The sequence below is a fragment of the Penaeus chinensis genome, chromosome 19 (assembly GCF_019202785.1).
Source record: "Penaeus chinensis breed Huanghai No. 1 chromosome 19, ASM1920278v2, whole genome shotgun sequence".
Classification (NCBI taxonomy): domain Eukaryota; kingdom Metazoa; phylum Arthropoda; class Malacostraca; order Decapoda; family Penaeidae; genus Penaeus; species Penaeus chinensis.
The window spans coordinates 23,070,954-23,080,953 of record NC_061837.1 but is presented as its reverse complement, the minus strand read 5'-3'; the positions used below and the strand labels follow the sequence as shown (position 1 = coordinate 23,080,953).

General features: G+C 30.9%; 1 protein-coding gene across 3 annotated transcripts in view; it reads left to right on the top strand.

The window, feature by feature from the left end:
* Positions 1-1,143: 1,143 nt before the first annotated feature.
* LOC125035230 (protein O-linked-mannose beta-1,2-N-acetylglucosaminyltransferase 1-like) overlaps positions 1,144-10,000 on the top strand; it is a 26,326-nt gene continuing 17,469 nt past the window's right edge. For 2 of the 3 annotated variants that reach the window (XR_007115748.1, XM_047627487.1), the window contains exon 1: positions 1,163-1,264. The gene's annotated coding sequence lies outside the window, so the exon portion shown is untranslated. Of the gene's footprint in view, positions 1,265-10,000 lie in introns of all 3 variants that reach the window. The other variant, XM_047627489.1, reaches the window with a different exon arrangement.

Here is a 10,000-nt window from a genome sequence, read left to right as displayed (position 1 = left end):
TGTTATTATTATTATAATAATAATGATTAGCTATAATAACTGTTACCATCATCATGATTTATACTACTACTATTATTATTATTATTATTATTATTATTATTATTATTATTATTATTATTAAGTTTATTAGATTTCTTTGATTTATGATCATCACATACTTTGTTCCCATAACTTAGCAATTTCCTTAAAGTTATAAAGCTTTCCAAGATCCTTTGACAAGCTGTGAATATTGCTCATATAATTAATTTAATGATCATTTGAAGCAGATTGCATTTTATAATGTCCCAGTAATTATCAAGGAATTATTTTGTTTTGTTCTTTTTCCCAGATGTGCCCAAAATCCTTCATTCCTTTGTGTAAGAAGATTTTTACACGTTTTTTTTATGTTTTTGTCTATGTATTTATCCATCACGTCACTTTAACTGCATTGTGGCTATTGGAGCTGTAAGGTTTTTTTTTGCACTGGTTTTTAAGATATTTTGGGTTCATTTTTTGTTGGTTAGCATTACCATATGATTATGTATTTCATATGTAAAAGAGTGTTAGGATATAAATGATTGTTATAGATTATAAGTGATTGTTATTCGCATATATTACCCTAGAAAGTGTATCTTATTGATTACAGAAATTTGTGAGGTACTGCTGGTAATTTTATGCCATGTGACTGCCCTCCATTTATACATCTTTGTGTATGAAAATACCATTCATTGCAATCACAATAAAGGTTTCTGGAAAACTGACGGTAGTACTTCTAGTGTTACTATTTCAAAAAGAAGAATAAATGATAGTATAACCAAGGATCCTACTCAAATTTTTACTATTTAGTGGCTCCCACTGTTCGTACTTTCACCTGCAGACAATTTCTGCTTTGAGGGGCTGTTAGTACTTTTAAAGACATTTTAGCACTGGTCTTTCTTGCATTTTTTATTGCATGGTTGTTGAATTCATGTTGAGTTTAAACTATTTCTGATTGATTGAATTTTAGTATGAGTCAAGCAGAAAGCACAACATATGCAAAATAGAATGTCAAGCATACATAATACATAACTCACCTAAAGACATTTTAATAGGAAATGGTCTTGGTACATAAAGTCAGCCCTGTTTTCCCTATTTCAGGAAGCCCGCATCAGCACAAGCATTTTTATTACTTCATGGCTGAGTTCGACCTCGTTCCCCAGGAGTAGTTTGAACCTCTCGAGGATATGACTGCCAAGATTTGTCATGACAACCCAGAACCTCTAATAGAATCCAACTACAGATGACAGTGAGTTTTTCATAAGGAGAGAGAGAGAGAGAGAGAGAGAGAGAGAGAGAGAGAGAGAGAGAGAGAGAGAGAGAGAGAGAGAGAGAGAGAGAGAGAGAGAGAGAGAGAGAGAGAGAGAGAGAGAGAGAGAGAGAGAAATAGAGAGAGAAAGAGAATGGTTACCATTAAGGTAGAGATGGAAGGGGTATTTGCAATAGAGGTGAAACTGGACCTTAAGTTTATATAGGATTTATTGTAGGTGTAATAGTTCTTTGGTACTCTTTATTTTTGTTAAGATGCCATTAGTAGATGATTATGGCTTAACTGACAAAAAGTGTATATTTTTGTTCATATATCTCTTTTGCTTTTGTTTTACCTATTTTTTTCCTTTTTTATCTTAAGGTGAGTTACTTACAGATCATATAAGTAAGACTGATGCATCTTCAAATGTTGATAATGTGATTTATCTTAGACTTTGTATTTATATCTGTGGTAAAAGCATAATATTCAGTAATGTACTTGTCAATCATTATACATATGTGTGTATATGTGTGTATATATATATATATATATATATATATATATATATATATATATATAAATATATATATATATATAAATATATGTATATATATATAAATAATAGGGGTGTAAATGACTAAATGTAAGGCCAAAATTTTATATATCTGTTTGACTAAGTTATTTTTTTTTCTTCCCACAATCATTATAATGTGAACATGACACTAAAGTGAATGCTTGTAGCTTCAAAACTTTAGCAATATTTTGTTGCTTTGGCTTATATCCATGCAGAAACACAGAGAAAAGTAAAATGAAGTTTTTAGATGCCTTTAAACTTCTGCAACTGCAAGAATTAACACAAGAAGATATATAAGAATTAAAGAAAAAAAAAAAAAATCTATTATTTTCATATTTTATAGTGGTTGTATTATTTATTTCCCTAAATATTAAGATAAATATTTTTAAAAAGTTTGTGTAATGCACTGTATCTCTCAAACTTTCTCTTATATTTTGCATTTGATGTCATTTGGATATCAGCATTTCTGTAAAGAAAATAGGCCCAGCTGGAAAGAAAAATGATTTTCTGTTTTGATATTTTGTGGCTTGACCTTCCTTCCCCACTATCCTTACTGCCCCCACTTAGATGCTCGCCTGACTCCCTTAAGTTAAAATAATGTCCTTCTGTGGATCTCTCCTCATTCTTCCCGATACTTCACCACCTTCCCCTGTTTCCTTATTTCATTCTCAGTATTCTTCTCCTACTTCCACATCTATTGTTTCTTAATGTATTACCCTTTGATTGTTTCATAATAGCTCTTTTGCAGTTTTCCCATACAGTGTTATTCTCCCTTCCTCAGACACATGCTCTCCATTTGATCTGATCGCCCTATATCTTTAACCACATCCTTTTACAAATCACCACTCTATTCCATTTACTCCCCCTCTATACCCTTTTCACTAATATTCTCTTTTACAGCATTCTATGACCTTTGACATCTAACACATCTTATCCTGATCATTGATTTATTTCCACCCTTTTTGCTACAATACCTTATCATAGGGCAATATGACCTTTGATGTCTAGCACATTTATTTCTTCTAACCATTAACCATTAATCATTCATGGCTCAACAGTCAGAAATATTTTATTTGCTTGTACAGTGCAATATGGATTCAGATGAGATCAGAAGAAATTGACAGTAGTTTGTTTATTTTTCATTGATTTGAAATCCTGAAGGACAATAATGATGTATCAGAAGGGCGAGCTGATTAATTTCTCGATAGTATATTTAGAAGAAATGCCTTAAGTTTATGCAAAATTTCCTTTAAATTTACTGAGTTCCTCACCAAAATGGTATTAGAGTAAGTTGACAAAGAATGTTAATGAACATTTGGCCAGTTCTTGTAAAGTAGCCTTGGTAAACAGTGAAATTTAGAAGTATTAACAGTATAAAATATAGGAATCTGAGAACTGTGTTTTATTATATGTATCTCAAGAAACATGAAATATTATGAAAGCTACTCAACTGTCCACAATGTTTAGCCAATGTACAGATATTCATATTTACCTGTAAGCCTGTTTTTTTTCAAGCTTTTGCCAATTTCTATTGCGTTTATTCACAAAAATACTTCTCAATATTTGCTTTTAAACAATAAGATGAAAGTATTGGTTATGCAAATGGGACAGTCAGTATCCAGTTCTCTCATACAAAATCTGTTAAAAGTAAAATTCTTGTCTCCAGGAATACCACTTCCAGAAATGTTTTGTCAGAATTTATGTACTTAGAATCTCATTTATTCTGGGTTTTTTTATCTACTGTTTTATGATCTATTTGTAGCCCAAAACACAATGCAGACTGCATAGAGGTGCTGAATTTCCCTAATTGGTTTCCATATATAAGTAACAGACACATAAATATATGGCTCTGATAAAACAATATATATCCTTTCCCTCGGCTTCACTAATCATCATTTGACCCTAAGAGAACCACTTATTAATGGCTTGAAAGCATTACGTTTTATAGAGAAATGTTGCTGTGAATCACATATTACATGGACATACAGGGTACCATGAAAAGGGTCAGCAACTATAGTACATATTATTATCATTAAATATGATTTCTGATATCCTTTTTTTTTTTTTTTTAAGAGATCCGTTTAATACAAAGATGGAAGCTGTGTATAAATATTCTATTAAGCATTTTATTTGCCATTGATATTACTTTATTTTGTATGTACAAATGGATTCACATCTCTTTTATATTAAACAACTTATATTGTCTTTGTTAAATTTGATAACTTATTAATTATCCATTGTAGATTAACTCTTAGTTTGTACTTACTGCTTGTAGGCCACATTATCATTTATGTAGTTCTAAATTGGAGTTGTTTTTTTGAAAGTACAAGATACAAGACACTTCTCCTTTTCATCTTGAAGCTGTCATTATTCCTTTAAATAACTTATTGGTTATATAAGAATTGTTAACAAATGTTTTTTTATGAGCGATTTAATACCTAAAGTAACACAAATTCAACCATCCAGGAAGGTTATCATTCCAGGATAATTTTTTCTTTTTTTTTGTCATTTTTATCTAGTTTATATTTTTACAATTCACATCAGATATTGGGTAAAAAGGTACATAATACAATATGATATGAAATAAGAAATTGGGAGTAGTTAGTTTTATGTAATTAACTTTTTAGATTGTCAAAGAGTATAGAACATGAAGTCATTACATATTCTATTAATGAAAAGTGTTTTGTATAATATAAATACCTGTTAGTATGATAATTAGTAACTCTTAATAGGTTTGAACAGTTGAGAATATTCAATGAAAGAAAATCTAAGTCTGCTAATCTGTGAAGGGTATCAGATATTCATGCAGTAAAATCTGTTGCATTGCAGGGGGATAGGTTCTTGTCCTGAATACTTGCGTGTATTATGATGTATTTGTTGATAGGATTAAGGGAGGTCTAAGAAGAGGTCTACATTGTCAGAGAATAGATTATAGCTTAATCTGTGGTTATCTTGAATGAATGAATGGTACTAAGCTGTATTGCTATCTTCCCCCCTCCCACCCCCCCCACCCCCTGGAGTTTTACTCTTGCACTCTCTCTATAGCCTTAGAAATAGGTGCTTTGGTAATACAGATGTGGATTTGTTGGAGGTAAGATATGTTAGGGAATATTGGTGCAAATTTCTTTTTATCAAAGTCCAAAGGGGATTGTGATCAGATTGTCAGCTTACAGATAAGTAGTAGTTGATTGACTGACTTTTTTAGTTTGGATTTAACTGAGAAAAGGATAATCCTGTAAAGCTAACAATTTTTTTTTTTTTTTTTTTTTTTAAGAATTATTAATTTATATTGGAAGTAAGTATCAAATTTTGAGTCTGTCATTTATTTTTATGCCATATCTGTATATTTAATAAATTATATACTTAATTTCTTTTTCTTATATATGTTTATTTCACAATGGCTATTTTAGTTTCCGATAATATCAATCAAAGTACTGTGATCCTTTAATATACATCCAGTAGTTCAGAAAGGTAAATCCATTTTAAGCTCATTTAGAACTCATGTGGCTTTTACATTTTGTATTTATTTACCTGTATTACCTGTTTTTATCCTTTTATATCCATTACATCCCAAAGAAATAGTTATGTTAATTCTGTCCCCATGATTTGTCTTGACATAAGAAGTCATAAAATGAATTAACCCAAAAATTACGGAAGATAGAATTTCATTGTAACTGGTGCACATCCCCAATCGTAAAAAATGCTTTTCCTCGGTGTTTGGTAAAGGAATGTTTCATAGGTTTTGTGACACCCGGCACTGATAATTTTAGGCATACATTTAAAGACACCCTGGTATGTGTCATATTGGTTTGTCTATCTTGGGGTAACTTGTGATTTTTGTTTTTATATTCTGGAGCTAGGCATAAGCTCAGGTTATCGTTCAGAGGGGGAAAAGGTGTCTGGTTTTCTCATAATTAAAAGGCTAAGATGAAACTTTTCTGTCAGATTATGGATTTTGAGGTTTAAAAAACTGCTGCAAGAAGAGTATGGTAGTTGTGTGGTTAACTCCTGAATATAAATAATACGTTGGATGTTAACTTGGCCGAATTGTTTTAAAATAAATGGCAATATTATGTTTTATTGACTAATATACTGTGAGTACTCCTTTGCGAGGATTTGGAAATAATGTTGATGCTGGTTTCAGTTTATTCATTTAGGAATGTAATTATTATTATTATTTTCATTATCCTCTATTAATTAATTATTTGTTATTGTTTATCAAACTTTTGGAATATACTCAAAGGACAGAGAAAGAAGACCAATGGGTTTTATTGATTAAATAGGAGCCATAGACTAGCTTGGATGTGGAAGTGGGATTTTTTTATTTTTTTATCTTTATTATTATTATAATTATTATTTTTCTTTTCTTTTTCTTTTAGTTTTTCTCTTCTCTTCTCTTCTCTTCTCTATTCTTTTCTTCTCTTCTCTTCTCTTCTCTTCTCTTCTCTTCTCTTCTCTTCTCTTCTCTTCTCTTCTCTTCTCTTCTCTTCTCTTCTCTTCCTTTCCCTTCCCTTCTCCTCTCCTCTCCTCTCCTCTCCTCTTTTCTTCTCTTCTCTTCTCTTCTCTTTTCTTTTCTTTTCTTTGCTGGTTTTAGATAATCCATTTAGGAATGTAATTATCATTTTTATTTTTATTATCTTCTATTAATTAATTATTTGTTATTGTTTATCAAATTTTTGGATTTTTCTCGAATTACAGAGAAACAGTCAGAAATATTTTATTTGCTTGTATAGTGCAATATAAATTATTTGTTATTGTTTATCAAACTTTTGGATTATTCTCGAAGGACAGAGAAAGAAGACCAATGGTTAGGAAACTGTTTATCATTTGAATATAAAAGAGACGGCATTTTTCTCTCCTGTTGCTTTTCTTTTAGTTTTATGATTCAATAGGAGCCATAGACTAGCTTGGATGGAGAAGTTGGATTTTTTTTTTTATTATTATTTTTTTTTATTACTATAATTATTATTTTCTTTTCTTTTTCTTTTAGTTTTTCTCTTCTCTTCTCTTCTCTTCTCTTCTCTTACCTTCCCTTCTGTTCTCTTCTCTTCTCTTCTCTTCTCTTCTCTTCCTTTCCCTTCCCTTCCCTTCATCTCCCTTCCCTTCCCTTCCCTTCCCTTCTCTTCCCTTCTTTTCTCTCTTTTTTCTTTTCTTTTCTTTTCTTTTCTTTTCTGTTCTTTTCTTTCCTCTTCTTTTCTTTTCATTTCTCTTCTCTTCTCTTCTCTTCTCTTCTCTTCTCTTCACTTCTCTTCTCTTCTCTTCTCTTCTTCTCTTTCGCCTTCACTTCTCTTCTCTTCTCTTCTCTTCTCTTCTCTTTTATTTTATTTTATTTTATTTCATTTTATTTTCTTCTCTTCTCTTCTCTTCTCTTCTCTTCTCTTCTCTTCTCTTCTCTTCTCTTCTCTTTTATTTTATTTTATTTTATTTCATTTTATTTTCTTCTCTTCTCTTCTCTTCTCTTCTCTTCTCTTCTCTTCTCTTCTCTTCTCTTCTCTTCTCTTCTCTTCTCTTCTCTTCTCTTCTCTTCTCTTCTCTTCTCTTCTCTTCTCTTCTCTTCTCCTCTCTTCTCTTCTCTTCTCTTCTCTTTTTTTTTCCTTTCAATAGGTGAAGTTAACATGTGGAATCCTTCTCGTTTCTTCTCTCCCGGCTGCCTGACAACATTTCCCTCGGGCAAATTCTCAGCCTGTTGAAGCCTAGTTCCATTGAAGCTTTCTTTAAGACGGAGAAAATGAGTTTTCCCGCCCTCAAAACTCCACGCTATTTGTTTTTTATTTATCTGTGTTAGTGTCGTTGATTTTTTTCATGGTCAGTTTCGTTGTTATCCTTATTGTAATGATATTTTGTTGATTATTGTTATGATTAATGGTAACTGTTATTATTATGATGATTATAACTCCTTTCATTATTTTTTTTTTTGTAAATACTGATATTATTGTTGTTTTATAATTATTATTATTATTATTATTATTATTGTTATTATTATTATTATTATTATTATTATTATTACTATTGTTATTATTGTTATTATTATTGTTAATATTATTGATATTATCACTATTGTTGTAATTATTTAGTAATTATTGGCATTAATATTATTATTATTATTATTATTATTATTATTATTATTATTATTATCATCATCATTTTAACCATTATTACTACTACTACTATTATACTACAATAACTACTACCACATCTGTAGAGTTAGATACTACTACTACTACTACTATACAGTTATACAATTACGGCTATTACTACTACTCTAGAGTTATACTACTACTACTTTTACCATTACTATTGCTATCATCATCACCATTATTAATAATGTTTTCATGTTACCATTATATAATATGATCATAACTGTCATTAAGGTTTTGATTATTTTAATATTAATCATTAATATGATTATTGTGCTGTTGTATTGTTATTACAACAGCAATAACTATTATTCCCACTACTGTTATCATTACTTATAATTACTTACTATAACTACAATTGTTCATATAACTCTTATACTGAAATTGTTCATATAATACTTATACTGAAATATTTACTATTACAAATACTACTATTACTTTTAGTAGTTATTATTAGTTAAAAGTCATAGTTATTATTATTATTATTGCTCCTTTCTCATCACCTTTTCCTTCCTACTAGCTTGTTTTAAAGTCTAAAGTGGCAGCTATATTATTATTATTGCTCCTTTCTCATCACCTTTCCCTTCTACTAGCTTGTTTTAAAGTCTAAAGTGGCATCAACACCATAGAACATCTAACATTGTGCTATTCCCAGTTAGATCTCACTGGCCTCTGGTTTCTAGTTAATTCCATAGTCTTATAGCATGATGGTTAAGTTCCACGTAGGCAATACTATGCTTACTGTTTCTGTTTCTACTATGGCTTCTCTAATATTTTATTTTTTCTGCTAATGTTTCTAATATAATTACTAATAGTGCTATTTCTATTTGTTACTCTATTATTACTCATACTACCACTGCTACTACTTTCAATACTACATCTAATAGTACTGCTAGTATTACTGTTATTACTTTATAAATATCAGGCCAAGTGGAAAGTTAGATATAATTTTGTTAGCCAGTATATGTACAGCAATTCTGTGAACTAATGGAGATAGAGTAACATCTAGCAATAGTGCAATACCTTATTTTTGCTTTTAAAATTTGGAGATTTGGTTTTCAAATTTCATTGACTATTAGCATGTTTAGTTGGGCTTTGTATCAATTTCCTAATTTTTCCTTAATTGCTTGACTCATTTAGATTATTTCAACTGAGTTTTGGCTTAGGCTGGAACTGAATGGCTTTAACTGTGAAGGAGAGTGGCATTTATAATTTGTTCTATGGCCTTCTGTTCTGTTGCAAGCATTACAAAGGGAAGTTCTTGTTGCTGTTTGAGTATCCATTAAATGTTATGACTTCTCTCTCATGCTCTTCTCTCATTCCTTTGCTTATATATGTATCTCTAATTACTGTCTGTGTCAATCCCCACTTTTCTTCTCCCTCTTCCTTCTCTTTCCCTTTCCCTTCTTCCTCTTCCTCTCCCCAACTTCTTTCTCTTCTCTCATTCTCTCCCCTCTTTCTCTCCTCCTCCCTCCCTCTCCCCTCTTTCTCTCCTCCTCCCTCCCTCTCCCCTCTCTACCTTTCTTCTACCCTTTTTCCCTCTTCTTAACTTCCTCCCTCTTTCGGAAAAAGTACCTCTAATAGTCATGCAATGAACATGAGTATAGTAATGTCAATGAAAAGCACTGTGGACAACCCTGTATATTTTTTTGGCCCACCAAAAAAGCTCCTTAACTGGTGGTTCTTTAAATAGTGAACTGAATAATAATCATTAAAGTATATTTAGTGAAAAGATGGGATATCATATCAAAATTGTAGTTTCCCTTTTCAACATATGTACAGAAATGGGCTTTGGTTTTCACCTACAGCAATCTTGTATTTAGTCATTCTATAGTGTTGCAGCTCTGATGTAAAACCAGAAATGAAATAATATGCAACATGATGAAAGTTCATTTTTGTTTTCTGAAGCTGATTGAATTTCAACAAGTATGAATAACATTACCCAGTTCCTTGCACAACAGATTGTGCTTAGTTTCAATGGTAATTGCCGAAGTAGATCAAAGGTTACACAGCATTATGGTAAAG